This window comes from Canis lupus, chromosome 13 (assembly GCF_011100685.1).
Source record: "Canis lupus familiaris isolate Mischka breed German Shepherd chromosome 13, alternate assembly UU_Cfam_GSD_1.0, whole genome shotgun sequence".
Classification (NCBI taxonomy): domain Eukaryota; kingdom Metazoa; phylum Chordata; class Mammalia; order Carnivora; family Canidae; genus Canis; species Canis lupus.
The window spans coordinates 59,873,910-59,893,873 of record NC_049234.1 but is presented as its reverse complement, the minus strand read 5'-3'; the positions used below and the strand labels follow the sequence as shown (position 1 = coordinate 59,893,873).

General features: G+C 38.8%; 1 pseudogene; it reads right to left on the bottom strand.

The window, feature by feature from the left end:
• Positions 1–5,978: 5,978 nt before the first annotated feature.
• On the bottom strand, positions 5,979–18,499 carry LOC119876915 (annotated as a pseudogene).
• Between the last annotated feature and the right edge of the window lie 1,465 nt (positions 18,500–19,964).

Genomic DNA, 19,964 nt, shown 5'->3' with positions numbered 1-19,964 from the left:
AGCATTTGGATGGCAAGTGGAAAAAGCCAAAGTAGACGACTTTGTTTGTATGCAAATGTGTGTAATGTCTGTTTGATGATTTTAGTCCTATCATCTAGCTAAGAGTCAAGGTGCAAGTCATGTGTCTTACGTAATATATTTTGGAAGAGTGTCGAGGACGCTGCTGCGAGGTGACTGCAGTCCTCTTGACACAAGAATGAAAGTTATTATACAGGAAAATTATCTTTCTGGTTATGATGACCCGAGAGATGTTTTTGTTTTGTTCCCAAAAATTTGGTTGACATGTACTTCCATACCGTACAAGTGCCAGATTTAAAGTGTACAGTTCAGGGGTTCATAGTATATTCACAGAATTGTGCAACCGCTCCGGTGATCAATTTTAGAGCACTTTCATCACCCCAAATGGAAACCTTCACTCTGTAATGGAACTCTTCATTTTCTGCATTTCCCAGCCTTAGTCAGCATTTTGTCTGCTTTTTTTGTCATATATATTGCCTGTCTTGAGCATTTCGTATAAATGAAGTGTCTTTTGTGACTGGTTATTTTAATTAGCATACTATTTTATTTTAAAAAATTTTTTTACTTTATTGAGAGATCCTTGATATAACATTGTGCAGTGGTCAGGTGTACAACATGATGACTTGATTCGCTTTATATATTGTGACGAGATTACACCATTCTCATCCATCACCTCACACACTTATCTTTTTTTCTGGTGAGAACTTTATAAAAATCATTTTTATTACTTTTTTATTGAAGTACAGTTGACACACAATGTTAATTAGTTTCCGGTTACAACACAGTGATTCCACAAGTCTATCCGCTAGGGTGTGCTCACAGGCGTAAATTCCATTTGTCACTACACAATGTCACTACAATTACTGACTATGTTCCCTGCGTTTTAGGTTTTATTCTCCTGACATTTATTGCATTTATTTCATACCTGGAAGCCTGTATCTCCCACTCGCTTTCACTCATTTTGCCTTCCCTCTCCCCCTCTTTTCTAGAAGCTATCATTTCTCTATATTTGTGAGTCTTTCCGCTCTGTTTGTTTATTCGTTTGGTTTAGATTCCACATAAGAGTGAAATCATATGACATTTGTCTTTCTCCTTCTGACATACTTCACTTAGCATAATACCCTCTCGGTTTGTCCATGTTATCACCAATGGCAAGATATCATTCTTTGTTTGTGGTGGAATAAGATTGCATTGTCTCCATATAGTACGTCATCTTTATCCATTCATCTATTGATGGACCCTTGGTATTTCCATCAGCTGTTCTTTCAAATAATGCTGCAGTAAACATAGGGTGTGTATATCTTTTTGAATTAGTGTTTCGTTTTCTTTGGGTAAATACCCAATCATGGAATTACTGGAGCATATGGTATTTCTATTTTTAGTTTCTTGAGAAACCTCCATACTGCTTTCTCTAGTGGCTGCACCACCTACAGTAGACAAGGGTTCCTTTTCCTCCATCTTTGCCAATACTTGTATTTCTTGTTTTTTTGATTCTAGCCATTCTGACAGGTGTAAGATGAGATCTCCTTGTGGTTTTGATGTGTATTACCCTGATGATTAGGGACGTTGAGCATATTTTCATGTATCTGTAGGCCATCTATCGGTCATCATTATCTTCTCCTCCTCCTCCCCCTCCTCCTCCTTCTCCTTCTCTTCTTCTTCTTCTTCTTCTTCTTCTTCTTCTTCTTCAGAAGGCTCCATGTTCAAAGTGGTGGTTGAACTCTTGACCCTGAGATCAAGAGTCATATACTTTACCAATTGAGCCAGGCAAGTGCCCCTTCATTGCTGGTCTTCTTTGGGAAAAGTCTATTCAGGTTGTCTGCCCATATTTTAATTGGATTATTTCACTTTTTTGGTGTTGGATTGTATATGTTCTTCATATATTTTGGATATTAATCCCCTACTGGATATACCATTTGGAAATGTCTTCTCCTCTTCTGTAAGTTGCCTTTTTGTTTTGTTGATGGCTTCCTACATTGTGCAAAAACTTACTTTGGTGTAGTTCCCTTTTTTTTTTTTTTTTTCTTTGGTGTAGTTCCAATGGTTTATTTTAGTTTTGGTTTCCCTTGCCTGAGGAGGGATATTAGAAAAATGTTGCTGCAAACAATGTCAAGGAGATTGCTGCCTATGTTTTCTTATAACTTTTTGATTTCATGCCTCACATTTGGTCTTTAATCCATTTTGAGCTTATTTTTGCATATGGTGCAAGAAAGTGGTTCAGTTTTATTCTTTGATGTGTAGTGGTCCAGCTTTTCCAGCACCGTTAATTGAAGGGGCTGTCTGTCCCCCATCATATATTCCTACCTCTTTCGTCCTAGATTAATTGGCCATAGAAGTGTAGGTTTATGCCTGGGCTCTCTCTTCTGTTCCACTTCTCAGTATATTTGTTTTTGTGTCAGCACCGTGCTGTTTTGATTACTATAGCTTTGTAGTGTATGTTAAAATGTGAGATTGTGATGCCTCCAGCTTTGTTCTTCCTTCCTGAGATTGTTTTGGCTATTTGGGGTCATTTTTGATTCCATACAGGTTTTAGTATTATTTGTTTTGATAATGTGAAAAATGCTATTGGTATTTTGATAGAGATTGCTTTGAATCTATAGATGGCTTTGGGTAGTATGGGCATTTTAACAATATTACTTCTTGTAGTTAGTGAGCATAGTCTATTTTTCCATCTGATTGTGTCATTTTAAATGATTTTCATCAATGTTTCAGTTTTGAGTAGATGTTTCAGCTCTTAAGTTTATCCAAGGTTTTTTTGTTTGTTTGTTTTTGTTTTGTTTTGTTTTGTTTTTCTGGGAAATTCTTTTATCTCTCTTTCCATTCTGAATGATCTCCTGCCGAGGTAAAGTATTTTGGATTATAGGCTTCTTCCTTTCAGCACTGTGAATATGCCATGTGCTCCATGAGAGGGAGGTATATGCAAAATGACTTCCAAAGGCTGGAAGTACTGGAAGACAGAATAAAAAGGCTGACAAGTCCAGCTTGAAGACAAATGGTTTACTAAAGGGACTTAGGGACAGAAGCATTTCTTGGGCGGCTGAAAGTAGATCTTTGTAAATGCACCTCCTATTAGACCTACATTTTTAGCTCTAGTGACTGAGGAGTGTATGTTGATAGACCACTGAGGAGGAGATGTTAGTGTTATAGTCATATCTCTAATAAGATCAGGGACATTATGCCCCCCAAGGGTTTGCTTTAGGTTGGTTAAACCCAAACTGTGACCAGCTAATATAGTTTACTTATTAAAATACAGCTTTCTCAGCAAGACAGGTTTCAACATCTTACTTTGCTATGTCCAGCAATCCAAAGTTATGTCCTAAACTTTGCCCAGTCCCAACCACTTCCATGTGGTCTAAAGTTTTTCTTGAGTTCTCCAACCCAAGTACCAACAACTTAGGATAATCTTCCCATGATTTCCTTCATCTCAAATCATAGTAAAACTCTGTCAAGGTGGTCTTCTCCCTTCTTGTTATGTCAAATTAACCTAAGTTTGCTTGATCAACTTTTTATTTTTTTGTATGCTTTTGGAAGAGTTAGCAGTTGACTTGTGTATTCAGAAAGATCTGCCCTCCTCACAGAAATCCTTGAATAAAGTGAAAGAGAATGTGAAACTAGGCTTCATGCATTTGTATGTCACTCTGTGTCCAACATAGTTATTATTGAATTGACTCATATTTCCTCTTGGTGATTTTTTCATAAAGTCTCTTTTGATATGTAGGCTTTCCAGATTGTGAAGGCTACATATGACAATACATCCTAATTATGAGATTACATACAATCACTTTGGGAAAAGAAGGAAAGTGCTCTTGTTAAATAATTTATATGCACATAAGGAAAAGCCCTAAATTTATTAACTACAACCTTTTCTAGTTTTTAAATTCCTACTGTCAACAGGCTCTCTAAATTGAAACTTTGTCTAAGATTTATCTATTGATCTTTTTTTCAGGTGTTATTGTATTAATTGACTGAACAAGACCAAGATTTACAAATAATTCACCATTTCTCAAGTGTTTTTTTTTTTTTTTAAAGAATTTATTTATTCATGAGAGACACAGACAGAGAAGCAGAACCTCTGCAGGGAGCCTGATGCGACACTCAATCCCAGGATCCCGGGATCACGACCTGAGCCAAAGGCAGACACTGAGTCACCCATGTGCCTTTTCTTAAAGTTTTATATATATATATATATATATATTTTTTTTTCTCTCATGCTCTTGCAATATCTGGCATGGTATATTAATCTTATCTCACATTAAGGAAATAACTTTTCACAACTTTCTGTACTTTGTTTCTTCCTATTTTTACTCAGAGTTCTAAAGAAATCGCAACGATGTGTATTAACATTATTTTTGTATAAAATGATTAAATCTTGGATGTAAATTTGATTCTATTTCTGATCCTGGCCCAGATAATTTGAGGGAACTAATGCCATGATTATAATGAATGTGACAGATTTTGCTCATAAACTCTTTATGTTGAGTGGATTTTACTCCCTTGAGTGTGTGATTTAACAGATAAGACATCCGATTAATATATATGTAAACTAACTGGAGTCCATGACATAAAGTTATTGAAAACTTTGGATATTTCTAACTCTGTGGCCTGTTGTGTAGGTTAATATTAAACTGGATATTTCGTCCTTGATATCTTACTTCTTGTATTTGTTCTCAAGCCTCGCTAGTGATAGGAGGCATGTTAATTGAATCAAATAAAATTATCGAATTTATCCACCATTGAATGAGTTTTAATGCACCAGAACAAATAATTCCTGTGAGAGAGCTGTTTATTCTGTTTATCTTGTGAGGCTCAGTGGGGGGTTGTTTATCCTGTGAGGCCCCAGGAGGAACAACAGCGGTGTCAGCGGCCAGCTCTCCAGCCCTGGAGTCAGCTCCCGCAGTAACTACCGCAGCTCCCAGTCTGCAGGGGCCTGGATGCTCCGGGGCAGGGGGCGCTGACCTGCACAGCCCGGGCTGCCCGGGCAGGAGCTCCTTGCTGTCCTCGGGCCTCCTGGCCTCCGCCTGTCCCGGGCGAGCGCTGGATCCTGGGCTGTGTCCCCGGCCTCTGGGATCCCGGCCTGCGCCGCTGGCATCGCGCTCCCGCCCCCGAGCCCCTCCGAGCTGCTCTGGCCCCGCCGTGCGCGCTGCAGCCCTTAGGGAGCTCGGCCGCGGGTGTGGGGCTCTCCCCGGGGCGCAGGTGTCTGTTACTGTCCCGGGAGCCCGAGGGCATCCCCGCCCTCCTGGGTCCTGCTCCCCCTCCCTGCAGCCCCTTTCCCCCGGGAAGGTCGGTGCAGCTCCTGCGTCTCCGGGACGGGGCTCTCCTGTCCTGGGGACACTCGCCCCGGCCTCAGCCCGGCTCCTCGCGGGGCCCCTCCCCTTGGATGCTTTTTTCTTTCTTTCTTTTCTTTTCTTTTTTCGTCTTCCTACCTTGATCAGAGCGCAAACTTCTCACTATAGCATTCCAGCTGTTCTCTCTTTAAATCTCAGGCCAAATTCGTAAGTTTTCATGATGATTTGAAGTTATGTAGGTAATTTGGAGGGGACAGGTGACCCGCAGACCCTACTCTTCTGCCTTCTGGCCCCGCCTCCAGTAAAAAAGTTTTATAATTATAGAAATTCTAGATTCTGAATTGATATAATCTATGGTATTTCTTCCAATTCATCATTCTCACTTTCTGTGGGTTCTATCATATTTTTAAAGAAGTGTCATTTTTACAATTACTTGTACTATTTTACGCTTTGGGAGTAGTTGCCTATTAAACCAATGAGGTTAAAGTACAGCTTTGAAATAAATGGTTGAAAATAAAAGTAAAAAAAAAAAAAGAAAAGAAAAGTAGATTTAAGATCAGTTATTTCACTTTACTAATTTCAAAATTAGCCCCTTAAGAATGGGATGAAACTCCTAGTCACTATTGACAGAAGAACCTATCTATAAATTCTATCTATTGAAAAAAATTACAATACTCAGGAAAGGTCACTAATGACCATCCTGAATGCATTGGGCAATTCTGCACTAGACATTGTGTTGAAGTCCAGTCTGACAGCTGCTCCCTTAACCCCCCTGTGAACAATGTTATCAGGTTGAATCAGCAAACAAAGGCTGCCCACCATGGGCATCCCGGGGCAGATGCCTCATGGATGCTGTTGGTTCCACCATGAGTTATAAAGGCTTTGGTTTTTGGATGACCTAGGATTGGGTGAATTTCAGCAAATTGTTGATTATAAGTCTTAGAAATACAACCAGAGTAGGACAATCTAAGGCTTTGAAAGAGGCAGTGTATTTATACAACAGATTTGTATACACTTCAAACTGCCTTAGAATGTCTTTCAGACATTCTTTAAAAGAACAGGTACTAACTCGGCTGGAAAGGTAAGTGAAGGCTCCAGAGAAGACCGGTGCATTTCTTGTGACTTGAAAAATATACAAGAGTGTGTATTAATCTGGAGGCATGTTGGAATATATTCTCTTAATTAAGTAGTGAAGCCGCTGAATCTGACCAGTACTGCGTCAAGGCAGCAGGAAGTATGATGGTAGTGGCATAGGAATCAGAGGAAGGAAAGGCTGTCCTTTATCATGAAATATGTTATCACTTTATGGAAGACTGGGTTTTTTTTTTTTTCCTATAGAAAAGAGTCACTGGTAATAAAAAAGGAGATGCTAATTTTCAGTGGCCCCTGACACACCCCCACAGTGGGGAAAAGAGTTGGTATAAGCAGAGAATTAGGAGACAGAGACACCACCCAGAAAGGTGTTGGAAAATGCTCTGTAAGAGGAAGCTTCCTTCTTTACACAGGAATGTGACTGTGTATAATAAAATGCTAACAATTATATAAAATACCACTGTTATATCTTATCCTTTCTCCCAAGGACTGGGAAATATATATAAGGCTGTTAAATTTTTTTTTTTTTAATTTTTGAAGCTTTTGATGAGAAAGGAAATGTTCAGTGTCTTTCTTTCCTGGGGAACTATCATTGTCTGGTTGGTTGTTACTTATTTCAACATTTTTCTTCCAGAGTCTTACCAAGAAGGTCATTCAGCGGGATTCACTTGCACAGTCAAGTATTTGGCCCTAAGGTATCTGGTTTCTTACCATCAAATCACCATAGAACCTATAAGGTAAAGAAAATACCTTATTTCATGAGTCAAACTTTGAAGTGATAGCATGTTAGAATCTAAATAGATGGAGAGACATCTAGTAAAAAGGCCTGACATATGACAGATAACGAAACGAGGACAAGAGATGTTATATAAGGAAAACCAATGAAATACTCATGTAATAGGAAGAGGCATACTACATGTACTTATTTTTATATTCAATCAAGTATAAATGCAATCATAATGTTTCATACTCAAGGGTTAGGCAAATGAGACTATCAATGACGACTTAAAGAATATAAAACATTTTAGTCCTTATAATTCTAGTCAGAAAAGGTAGCAAACTACTAATGATGTGTCATTTAACTATTATACTAGTTCTCTCCTATTTAATTCTTTTTTGAATGATGGGGGAAGTAGCTTATTTATATCTACTTGGTCCACAAATTATTTTATTAGAGTTTTACATCTTTTGATTTACCAAATCAGCACGGTTATTTGTTAGAATGAAAACTGATATTTAACAATTTATTACTAATACATTTCTGCTTCATAAGTATGCTTAGCTTCTTTTAGATTACTAATTATTAGTGACCACTTCCAAGAAAAATTTCAAGCAGTAATTTTGAAAATGGATCCAGTGTCACCAAAATGGCTGGATTTGAAGATTCTTTAAATGTAGAAATGAAGAGCATTTTGTCACTTTATAAATAGCCGTCTAGCTGTTGAAATGGATGCTTTTCTTTAACTGACTCCTAATGTTTCAAGGATATGTTACAGTGTTTTGACTGCATTGATTAATGTGTTTTCCTATAGCCAAGTGCTTTCCAAGTACAGTGCCATAAATTAGGTATAGATTTTGGAATTCTCAGCAATCCTCATCAGCTGGATTCTAATTTATAAGTGGTTAACATATTAAAGTAACTACAGGTTCTCAGCAAATTAGGGTGATAAGGAGAAAACTATCCCAGTAAGAAAACTAAAAATTAGTTCACAAAAACCAGAAACGCCATGTGTATTCTCTATATATTAGACACAACTTATAATTTTATCTTATAGGGAAGAGGCATCTGAAACTTTCCCATGCTAGGCTTGCTTCTGGTTGATTCCTTTTTATATGCTCTTCTTCTTCAATCTGGGGAAGATAATATTCTTATGGACTAGAAGCAGATTCCTTTTTTTAAACAAGATTTTATTTGTTTATTCATGAGAGACACACAGAGAGGGGCAGAGACACAGGTAGAGGGAGAAGCAGACTCCTTGTGGGGAGCCTGAATGGGACTCTATCCCAGGACCCCGGGATCATGCCCTGAGCCAAGGCAGAAGCTCAACCACTGAGCCACCCGGGCGTCCCTAGAAGCAGAGTCCTTCAAGAGACTTCATGACTGCAGGATTTAGATCTAATCAGGCAGAAATTAAAAATCAATTAAATGAGATGCCATCCCAACTAGAGGTCCTAACAATGAGGGTTAAGAGGTAGAAGAACGAGTGAGTGACATAGAAGACAAGTTGATGGCAAGGAGGGAAACTGAGGAAAAAAGAGACAAACAATTAAAAGATCATGAGGATAGGTTAAGGGAAATAAATGACAGCCTCAGAAAGAAAAATCTATGTTTAATTGGGGTTCCCGAGGGCACCGAAAGGGCCAGAGGGCCAGAATATGTATTTGAACAAATCATAGCTGAAAACTTTCCTAATCTGGGAAGGGAAACAGGCATTCAGATCCAGGAAATAGAGAGATCCCCCCCTAAAATCAATAAAAACCGCTCAACACCTCGACATTTAATAGTAAAGCTTGCAAATTCCAAAGAAAAAGAGAAGATCCTTAAAGCAGGTAGAGACAACTTTTATGGGGAGAAATATTAGGTTAACAGCAGACCTCTCCACAGAGACCTGGCAGGCCAGAAAGGGCTGGCAGGATATATTCAGGGTCCTAAATAAGATGCAGCCAAGAATACTGTATCCAGCAAGGCTCTCATTCAGAATAGAAGGAGAGATAAAGAGCTTCCAAGACAGGCAGGAACTGAAAGAATATGGGACCTAGAAGCAGAGTCCTCCTGATGGATTAAAGCACAGGGTCTCTCTAAGGGCTCCCCCCCACCTCTTCAGGCCTTAGCAGGGCCCAGTACCTAAGGCCGTTTTTCCTCTTTTTTCTAAATCATCCTGGCTGGATGCATACCTAGACATAGTTTGGTGAGCCATGGCCATCCTTTCTCTGAACAGCACCCTGAAAAACACACTGAATAGGCCTATTCCAAAATTTAGGGGAAGTAAGAGAGACCTGGATTACTTGGGAAGCCCAAACTGCATGACCGATGCCTTTCAGATTTCATGATTTCCTGCTTAACACTACTATTAAAATTACCTTCCTTCTGAGAACATGGGTGGTGTATACAGAGCCCTCAGAAATCCTCAGAAAATGGACGAATGACAGAACAAAATTTCATGATTTCTGTACTTGCCATTGATACTATTATAATACCAAAATTCACACTGTACCTCTTAGACACTATTTCTTTTGATTACAATATTAATGCCAAAATTATTGTCAATCAAATCACCCACTTTAGCACCTGCTTTATCTATTTTGGTTTTTAAACTGATACCTGAGATAAATTGGAGCTATCATAATAGTTTACCTTTCATTTTCATGCATGGAATTTGAATGATCAGAACCTTTACAGAGGTTTTTTTTTAAAAAAAAATTTATTTATTTATTCATGAGAGACACAGACAGAGGGAGAAGCGGGCTCCTCACAGAGAGCGTGATGCGGGACTCGATCCCCAGACCCTGGGTCAGGCCCTGAGCCAAAGGCAGACGCCCAACCACTGAGCCACCCAGGCGCCCCGGAACCTTTACCGTGGTTGTCCACTATAAGGTACTTTATGTAACCTTTTGTGGACTCCGGGCAGGGCTGATGCAATCACATTGACCCTTTCTTCTGTCATGTTACTGACCACTGACCCCAGAGTAAACACCACAATCCCATTTTCTCCAGAACTCTGGCAAATTCTTCCATTTCCTGTGGGGAAAGATTTGCTCCATCATAAAAGAATAACAGCGTGGAAACTACTCTTGAAAAGATTCCTACGAACAACTGAATCATGTATTAGCAGGAGTTATTAAAGTAATGGATTTTTTATTGTGGTAAAATAGGTATAACATAAAATTTACCATTTTAAGCATTCTTAAGTATATAGATCAGTAGTGTTAACTATGTTCACTTTGTAGAACTTTCTCTTCTGGCAAAACTGGAACTTTAAACCTATTATAGCATAATGCCCCATATCTCCCTTCACCATTCCCTGGCAACCATCATTCTCCTTTCTATTTTTATGACTCTGACCAGTCTAGATTCCTCTAGAACTGGTGTCATACAGTATTTGTCTTTTTGTAAATGGCCCCATTTCACCGTAACAATTGTGAGGGGACTTTACCTACTAGAATTGAAGCTCATGTCAGCCTGCTACCCTGTACGTTTTACCAAAAGAAAAAGATGTTTCAAAAAAATATATTTTGGTGTAGACTGTTTAAAAATAAAAGTGAATTATATAATTTATTACATGAAATAAATTTTTAATAAATCATAAAAAAAGTCCTAAGGTTCATTCATGATGGCACATGTTAAAATTTTCTTCTGAGTATTATTCCATTGTGTGCATATACGGCATTTCATCGACTGATCCCTTCATCAGTGGACACTTGGGTTGTTTCTACCTTGTGGCTCTTGTGAATAGCGATGTCAGGAAGATGGGTGTCCTAATTTCAATTATTTTTGGATATGGACCCATAAGTCTTATTGCTGGACCAAATGGTAATTCTATTTTTACCTTTTCAGGAGCCTCCATCCCCTTTTCGTCAGTGGATATTTATAATAGATCTAATCCCTCATTTCCTTTTGGAGTATACAATTGATATGAGATTGATTTCCTTTATCAGTATATTTGTACAAATGAGTGTGCGTTTCTATGTGGATGTGTGTGTTTGTATGTACAAGCAAGAAACAAAGGAGAGCCAGTATGCAGTGTCAAGGAGGAAATGCTCTTAGATGTGTTGGATTATACCTGGATTCTTTATAATGTTATCATGACTAACATAGATTCCTGAAAGGAGGCCACACAGCAGGATATGAACTCACCTTTACTTCTTTATTATTATAGTCCTATTAAACTACTTGTGTTTAGTCTAGGCAGGTTTTCTGAAAAGTTGCTTTTCTTTAGTCATTGGTATTTTATTTCTTTGACTGTGAGCACTAAAAAAAATCATATTGTGATTGAGATGACGTTATATCCTTTTTCTCTTAGCTTCATCATCTATACCTAACCTTAAACTTTGCCAGCATTTCCCAAGCTCTCCTCTCAAAACGCTCTTTAAGGATTAGAGGCTAAGACGTGCTGTCATTCACGAATTGGGTTCTCTTTTTGGAATTTGCATAAAGTAGTCCTGTGATTCCTATTGACACTCCAGAAATATATAGTAACTTACTTCAATGACCATATTTTTGTCTTCCTTAGGTATGACATCTCTTGCCCTGAAATCATTTTGTGTAATTAGTGTCTCATTAGAATGTGCTATGCATTAGTGGCAGTGAGGGGAGGGGCCCTGGTCATCCCCACAGTGAGTGCCCAGGGTAGCACTTGCACCACAGTGGCAGAGGTACAGCAGGGCTTAGCAGAGATGTGGTCACCCTCCTGAGTAGCTCAATTCAGACTATATAAAGCTCTTGGTAAAGCCGTGTTCTACTGGAATTGTTTTGTAATTATTCTGGCTTGTAGTCCCGGATCCTTGCCAATTTAAGAATATTTACTACTTTGTATGCTAGAATAATTCCTCATTGCTCAATGCACTCTCCTACCAAAAAAAAAAAAAAAAAAAAAGGAAAGAAGAAATAAAGAAAGAAGAGAAACAAATGGAAAGGAGCCAAAATTTCCTGGATATCTTGTCAATACTACACTTACCTTTTTGGTTTCGTTTTGTTTCCTTTTGGTCTCTCTGTTTTAAATTCATTATTTCTTATTTTCTCTCTGGAAAATAATGATTAATCCTTCCAATACAAAGAGTATGCTTTCTCATTCTTTCTCATTGTTGTATAGCTTCTCTAAAAGCTTTTTTAAAAAAAATAGAATAAAAAAAAGTTTCAAACGTTGACCTTGTAGACTATATGGTGTCCAGAGACTTCTTCAAAGGTAGAATTCTACCCAGGGGTGCCTGGGTGGTTCAGTCATTTAAGTGTTCCAGTCCTGATTTCAGCACAGGTCATGATCTCAGTGTCGTGAGGTCACCCCCCCCCCCATAGGATCCTGCCCTCAGCAGGAAGTCTGCTTGGGATTCTCTCTCTCCCTCTGTCTCTGCCCACCCCCTGCTTAAATACAAACATACATACATACATACATACATACATACGTACATACATACAATCTTTTAAAAAAGTATAATTCCACCCTAATGATATTAGTTTCACATATGGTCACTCTACTCTCCTATGACTAACATTTGGCATCCTCGTGATCTCTGGGAGTCAGTAACGTGTATTTGTATCTGTAACCTGTAGCAACATTGATAGTTACCTATGTTCAATGTTTTGTCTCATTAGCTCCCTGCTGATAGCCTTCTTCAACCATGCTGTAGAAGATGCTTCTCTATAGCTCCCTATAATCTTTCCTTCGGTTCATCACTGACTTAGACTAGTCGTTCTCATTCTATAACATTCTTCTAAAAATAAATAACATGGGTTTATTGAAAGAACATTTGGAAAAGCTTGAAAGAGAATAAAAAAGGAAGTAAGATTCACTCCCTAGTCTCCATCCACGTTTATCCTTGGGGTGAAAAATATATACATTTTTGCACATTTTGATTATTTTTCTCTGTATAGTTTTATATGTGCATATTATGAAGTCAAAATGTATAGACTTTTTTTTTTGAGAGAGAGAGAGAGAGCAAGCATGCACATGAGTGGTGGGAGGTGGTGAGGGAGAGGGAGAGAGAGAATCCTAAGCAGGTTCCACACTCAGCACCTCATGATGCTGAGATCACAGACTGAGCCACAATCAAGAGGTGGTTGCTTAACTGACTGAGCCACCCAGGCACCCCAAAGTGCATAAGCACATTTAAAGATTCTTATAGGAATTTTCCAAATGTCTTATTTCTTAAATGGAGAGTATGGAAATATCCTGGGATCCTAATAATTAATGGAAAGCAAGTCGTTTGGAAGAAGAATTTATTTTATATAATAAAGAAAATTAGACAGGCTTCACAATCATTGACTTGGAATCGGATCTTATTTTGCAACTTAATAACAGCAGCTACTGGTACTAATCATTATGATTATACATCTATTCATCCTTCTCCTTGTCCTCTTCTTCTTCCTCTTTTTCCACTCCTACTGATGTTGTCACCTTATCTTAGTGTGAAGGGGACATCTCTCAAGAATAGGTATAGATTGCATAGCACTTTCCCTAATCTTACCTCGGCCTTTACCCTTGTGAAAGTTTCCACAGGTGGCCTAAATAATTTGTAATCAAGAGAAATTGCATTAACCCTTGAACAAGATTTCAGTTTTATGTTGTTGCCAATCAAATGGTAGACAAAAAGGATCTCTTAATAGGTCAATTAAGAGTTGAGTAAAGGATGCTTATTGTCTATTAGTATCTTAAAGATATGCCATCAGTTTAAAACATATAGACTCTTTCTCTCATAAGGAATATCATTCTATGTACTAACAGCATCACTTTGTAATTTTAGTCTCTAGGGAGTTTTCAGAGAGAAGTGTAGAAATGTAACAAGTGTGCAGAATGTATAATCCTTATTATACACGCAATGCCCATTTTCTCTTTGATCATGCTGACTGACAGGAAGCTATGATATCTAGAACGGTGTTCCCTATGGGATCTTTCATACAGGTTTGGTATATGGTATACGGACTTACTCCAATAAAAGCTAATCCATTTTATGCTCTAAATGTCAAAGTCTGGGATCACAGATGAGGAATTATTTAAAGGCTGTAAAGAAGCCAAGTAATTTTGGGTTTGGCTGCCAATTTTCTTAGGGTACACGCAATATTATTGGGGAATGGTCTTCCCTGTAAGCTAGAATACTGGTTAAGAGCCTTAACTCTTACCGAATACTCTGAGCGTTTCAATGCCCTCATCTGGTTGCCAAACTACACATTTACTCTTAAGTACTGCACAGAATATCTATTCTCTATGGCTGTGCTAGAAAATGCCATCTTTATCTTTTGGAAACCAGTTCTTTTTTTTTTTAATTTTTATTTATTTATGATAGTCACAGAGAGAGAGAGAGATACACACACACAGGCAGAGGGAAAAGCCGGCTCCATGCACCGGGAGCCCGACGTGGGATTCGATCCCGGGTCTCCAGGATCGGGCCCTGGGCCAAAGGCAGGCGCTAAACCGCTGCGCCACCCAGGGATCCCTGGAAACCAGTTCTTATTTAATGAGTAATCATATCAAATTAGTCTGACAGTTTGGGTTATTAATAACATAATAGTAACAAAATCATGACGGCACTTAATATTCCTTCTGTATCGATATGTGCCAGAGAAATTTCAAAAATTTTGTAAATGTTAAGTAGTTATCTCATTGGATAGAAATATGAGGCTATCTGGCATTGTAAAGAGTAGGCATAGTCATATCTTTAATGTCCTGTTCTTCTGTCATGTCACCTGAACTCTTGCAACGACCTCCTAACTGGTTCTTTTTCACTCTTGCCCCTCTGCTGTCCAATCCAGTGATCGCGTCTTGAGAGCCTTTTGAAAAAGCAAATCTGATCGTATCTTTCCCTTTTCACACCCCTTTTCTCCTTTTCCTTAGCTCCCTAATGCCCTTAGTAGATACTTCAAAATCCTCGTAATTCTTTGCCTCTCACATACTTCTCTAGCATCATCTGCCTCTTTATTCAGCCTCTTTCTACCAGACAGAACTCAGACTTCTCAGCAAATGTCATTATTACTCTGATTTATTTTTTGTAGTCTTCCTCTCTCCCCATCTCTTACAACTGCACATCCTTCAGATCTCAGGTAGCAATGGTATGAGGTACTTTCTATGATCCCTGCTAGGTGTTCTTCAGTATTGTGGTTTCTCCTTATTATAACACTTCTCACATAGTTTTAATCACATGCTTAAATTCTTTCCAGTAGAATGTCAGGTGCATATGGGTGGAAATTTGTGTCTACGCTATTCTCTGAATATCCAGCACTTACGTCTGAACTATGCTAGTCACTTTAAGAATATTCTCTGAATGAATGATTGATACTTTCTTGTGTGTAGGATAATGAAGGCCTTAACTTAACCGAACCCTATTCCCAAGGTCTCCAGGTATAATGTTATTTTGCAATAATAATGAAATTCACATTATTGTAATGATATTGAAATATTTACATTTCTAATCATCAGGTCATTTTACCCAGCTTCCCATATCTTTCTCACTGTAATCAGACATTCTGAATAAAGGGTACAGAATCATTTCTACTGACAATGCAAAGTAAAAAGTAAACAAAGCAAAACAAACAGATACAGGTTACCGTCAGCAGGGGTTTGGGAGGTTTGCAGTGGAGGCCTCCGACAAATGTGGAGGAGTGGGCGAGGAAATTCCAAATCCCAGTATGTATCAGCTTTCCTCATTATCTCCGATATTGTAGTGGGTCTTCCTGACGGGAAAAAGAGCAAGCGAAAGGTAGAGGAAACAGGAATATTGTATGTGAATATACCAGGTAATTTTCTGAAAGGAGCTTGAAATGACTTAGCCAAAAGTGTTTAAAAGTGTCTGTGGTTTGAAAATAAAAATATGTAAATATGTATATCGTTTATAAACATATATACAAAAGAAAAAGTGCAACAGACTCATTAAACCTAAGCCGCTAAAATATTTAACATGCATTTATGTATTCCGTGAAGCTGTTAAAGTAACAAATGCAAATGTAAAAACTGATTTCAACTCCTCAATCAATGAGCCCTACCCACACTCATGGAAACACTTTTCCCTCGAGTACTCTAGTCTACTGTCTATAATTTAGCAAGCTATTTGATTCTAGATTTTCCAAGTATATTGTGAGGTTTTGAGGGTATGGCCATTACTCTATTTGGTTCATGTTAAGAGCTTAATAATATTTGTGCATTAAATAAAAATATTTATCAAAGCAGCTGGGAACTCGAGGAGCCTGCTTCTCCCTCGGACTAGGTCCCTGCCTCTCTTTCTGTGTCTCTCATGAATAAATAAATAAAATCTTTTTTAAAAAGGGGGCTGGAACTTATCATAATGTCTGGAAATAGGCATGTTCACCCTTAATCTTAGCTCATTTTTTTCTTTAATGGAAAGCCATAATTTTGGAAAAAAATATAGACTAATAACATGTGTGTCCATACTTGAACAAAATTTAAGTACTTACTTAAGGAATATGTATGTAGTCATTAGAAACTTCAACTTATAGGCTCCTGAGTCTGGGAGTCCAGACTTCCAATTGTGGAGGAGTCCTTCAGATAATTTGGCAACTCTGTTTAATTTTTAAGTGAAACTAAAACAAGGAGGACACAATTTCCTTCAATGCTCCATAGACAGTTGTGCTAGAAATATGTACATCCTAAGTCTACAGGTCTTCTTTGATAACGGTAGTTCATGAAATCCCTAATGCTTTCTATTGAAGATGAAAAAAGGATAATAGAATTTATATGTAGAATGACTAGGAAGGGCACAGAGAATGTTTAGGGCACTGAAACTACTCTGTAAAATAGAGTGGTGGATACATAATATTACAACTATTTCCAGACTCATCAAATGTACAACCCCAAGAATGAACCTTCACATGAACTATGGACTTTGGAGCATAATGATCTGTCGATACGGTTTCCTCAGTTGTAACACACTCTGTATTCCTCTGCTGCGGGATGCGGATAATACAGGAGCAATGCACGTGAGGCGCCAGGGCATATAAGGTGAAGCTCTACTTAATATTGCTGTGGACCTAAAACTCCTCCTTACAGTGCAGCCTGTCACACACAAAGAAACAAGAATGCATGTGCGATTGCTCAAAGACTCCTCAGTGCTTCCGTTTGTAGGTTATACTTCTTGGGAGCGTTTTGTATTAGCAACGGACCACGGGATTCTACCTGACCTTATAATTTAAGCATTCCATAGTATTTGTGAGCTTGAGAGATCACTTCATATTTTCATTCCATCATTTGACTTATAAAAGACAATTTCCGTTGAGGTTGTACAAAGTCACCTTCCTAGGCACTAGGACAATTAAGATTTCATGCTACCAATTAAAGACATGACTGAGGAGAGCCTGGGTGGCTCAATGGGTTAAGCGTCTGCCTTTGGCTCAGGTCATAATCCCAGGCTCCTGGGATTGAGTCCAGCATCGGGCTCCTTGCTCAGCAGGGAGCCTGCTTCTCCCTCTCCCTTGGCCTGCTGCTCCCCATGCTTGGGCGCGCTCTCTCTCTCTCTCTCTCTCTCTCTCTCTCTCTCAAATAAATAAGTAAAATATTTAAATAGAAAAAGAATAAAAACCATGACTTCCCTAAGACTTCACTGTCTTAGGTTGATCCCAACTCCTCTCATTAAATGTTTGGAAACAAAAGTCAAAATAAAGCACGTAGAGCACGTATTTTCACTCTCTCCATGAATGTCATTTGATCAGTTAATTCTGACCGAATAAGAGCTACTAGGAGGGAGGGAGAGGAAGTCCTCCACGGTGTTTCTCAAACGCGTGGCCTGCAGAGAACCGGAGCCTGTACACTAGAGGTATTCTCAGGAGCTCAGCCACAGCTCACGCAGGGTCCGACAGCGTCGGCAGGAATGACCTTGAACTCTGATCCTTGTCGTTTTGTCATGAGGTTCTCGTTTAAAGACGCATCTGTACAGTTTATCAAGACAACCAGCACATTTCCAAAGGGTTTCTGGCATTAGTGCAAAACGTGTCCAAAATGTATGTTTGGGGAGATCACGTGTCCATCTATTGGCCAGTTGCGTCAGAGTAACCTCAGTATCCTTTGTCGCCAAAGATGTAGGGTATGTCTCCAACTTACTAGCAGGTTGTTTGTCGGGACCAAGAAGAATGGAAGCTGAAGATGTCAGCACAGTCACTTCACGACCCCTCTGGACAAGTTCATCCAGGAAGGCCTTTATACTGATCCCGTGGCTGTATTCCGTGGCCACAGCAGCACCTTTCCGGGACGACTCCCGGAGCTGAAGGAACAGCTCAGCTGGAGCAGCAGCAAAACTGAAACCCGTTTCACAGACGTTTTGCTTCTTTTCAAATTGCTGTTCCCTGTTGTCATTACTTGTGCCTTCCTTCTTCATTTAGATGTTTGGTCCATTTTGAGTAGTTTTTGCATATGGCTTGAGAGATTAAAAAGAGTGTTCATTTCCTTGTCAAAAATGAATCAGGGATCCCTGGGTGGCACAGTGGTTTGGCGCCTGCCTTTGGCCCAGGGCGCGATCCTGGAGACCCGGGGTCGAATCCCACATCGGGCTCCCGGTGCATGGAGCCTGCTTCTCCCTCTACCTGTGTCTCTGCCTCTCTCTCTCTCTCTCTCTCTCTCTCTCTCTCTGTGACTATCATAAATAAATAAAAAATTTAAAAAAAATGAATCAGCCATCAGTGTGTGAGAATATTCCTGGGTTCTAAAATCTATTCTGTGGCTCCATATGCTTATCTCTGTGCCTGTGTTACTGTAATTTATCATTAGTTTTCCTCTTCCGACTTTTTATTTAAATTCCAGTTAGTCAACATACAGTGTAATATTAGTTTCACGTGTAGGACGTAGTGACTCATCACTTACAGACAACACCCGGTGCAGTGTAGTTATTTTTAAAATCAATCAGTGTAATTCCTCCATTTTTATTCAAAGTTATATAAAGGTTGTTGGACTACTTTTAGGTCCCTTGAAATATCTATACAAATTTGAGACTGGCTTGTCAATCCATTGTAAAAGGGTCCGCTGGGATTGTGATAGCGAAGGAGATGGTGTTGGACTGTGTATCAATTTGTGGAGAATTACTATTACAACAATGTTGTTTAGATCCATGAATATGAGGTGTCTTCCTTTTAGAAATTTTAAAGTATCTTCCTGCAATGTTTTGTAGTTTCCCTAGTACAGACTTTACCCTTTCCTTGTGAAATTGATGAGGCATTTTGTTCTTTTGATGGTGCTATAGTGGGGATTGTTTTCTTTATTTCATTCTGGATTGTTTATTGCACTTGTGTATTGTATATTTTCTAGTGAATTCCCAGGGTTTTTCTCTACATAGGATCCTGTCACCTCTCCATTGAAATAGTGCGATGTCTTCCTTTCCAACGTGGACTTCTTTATCTTATTTTCTTGGCTAGTCATTTGGTTTGAACCTCCAGTACAACTGTTGAAGAGACGCGTTGAGGGTGCATGTCCTAATCGATGTCCTATTCTCCTTTGTTGTCTTACAAAGAAAGCATTTAGTCTTAACCATAAAGTATGCTGTCAGCAGTGGGGTTTTTGCAGATGCCTTTTATCCATTTGAGGAGGTTCATTTCTATTAGTAGTTTACTGAGTATTTTTATCACAAGGGTATTGGACTTTGTAATGATTTTCTGCATTTATTGAGATAATCATGCAGTCTTTGTTTTTCAAACTCTTGGTATAGGGTGTAGTAATAATTGGTTTTGAACTGTTAAAGCACCTTTTGCATTCCTGGGATAAATCCCAGTTTTCCTTGGTGTATGATTTCTTTTGCATACACCTTGCATTTGGCTTGGCTTCCTTGCATTTTGTTGAGGACTTTTGTTTTTTTTTTTAAGATTTTATTTATTCATGAGAGACACAGAGAGGGGACAGAGAGAGGCAGAGACACAGGCAGAGG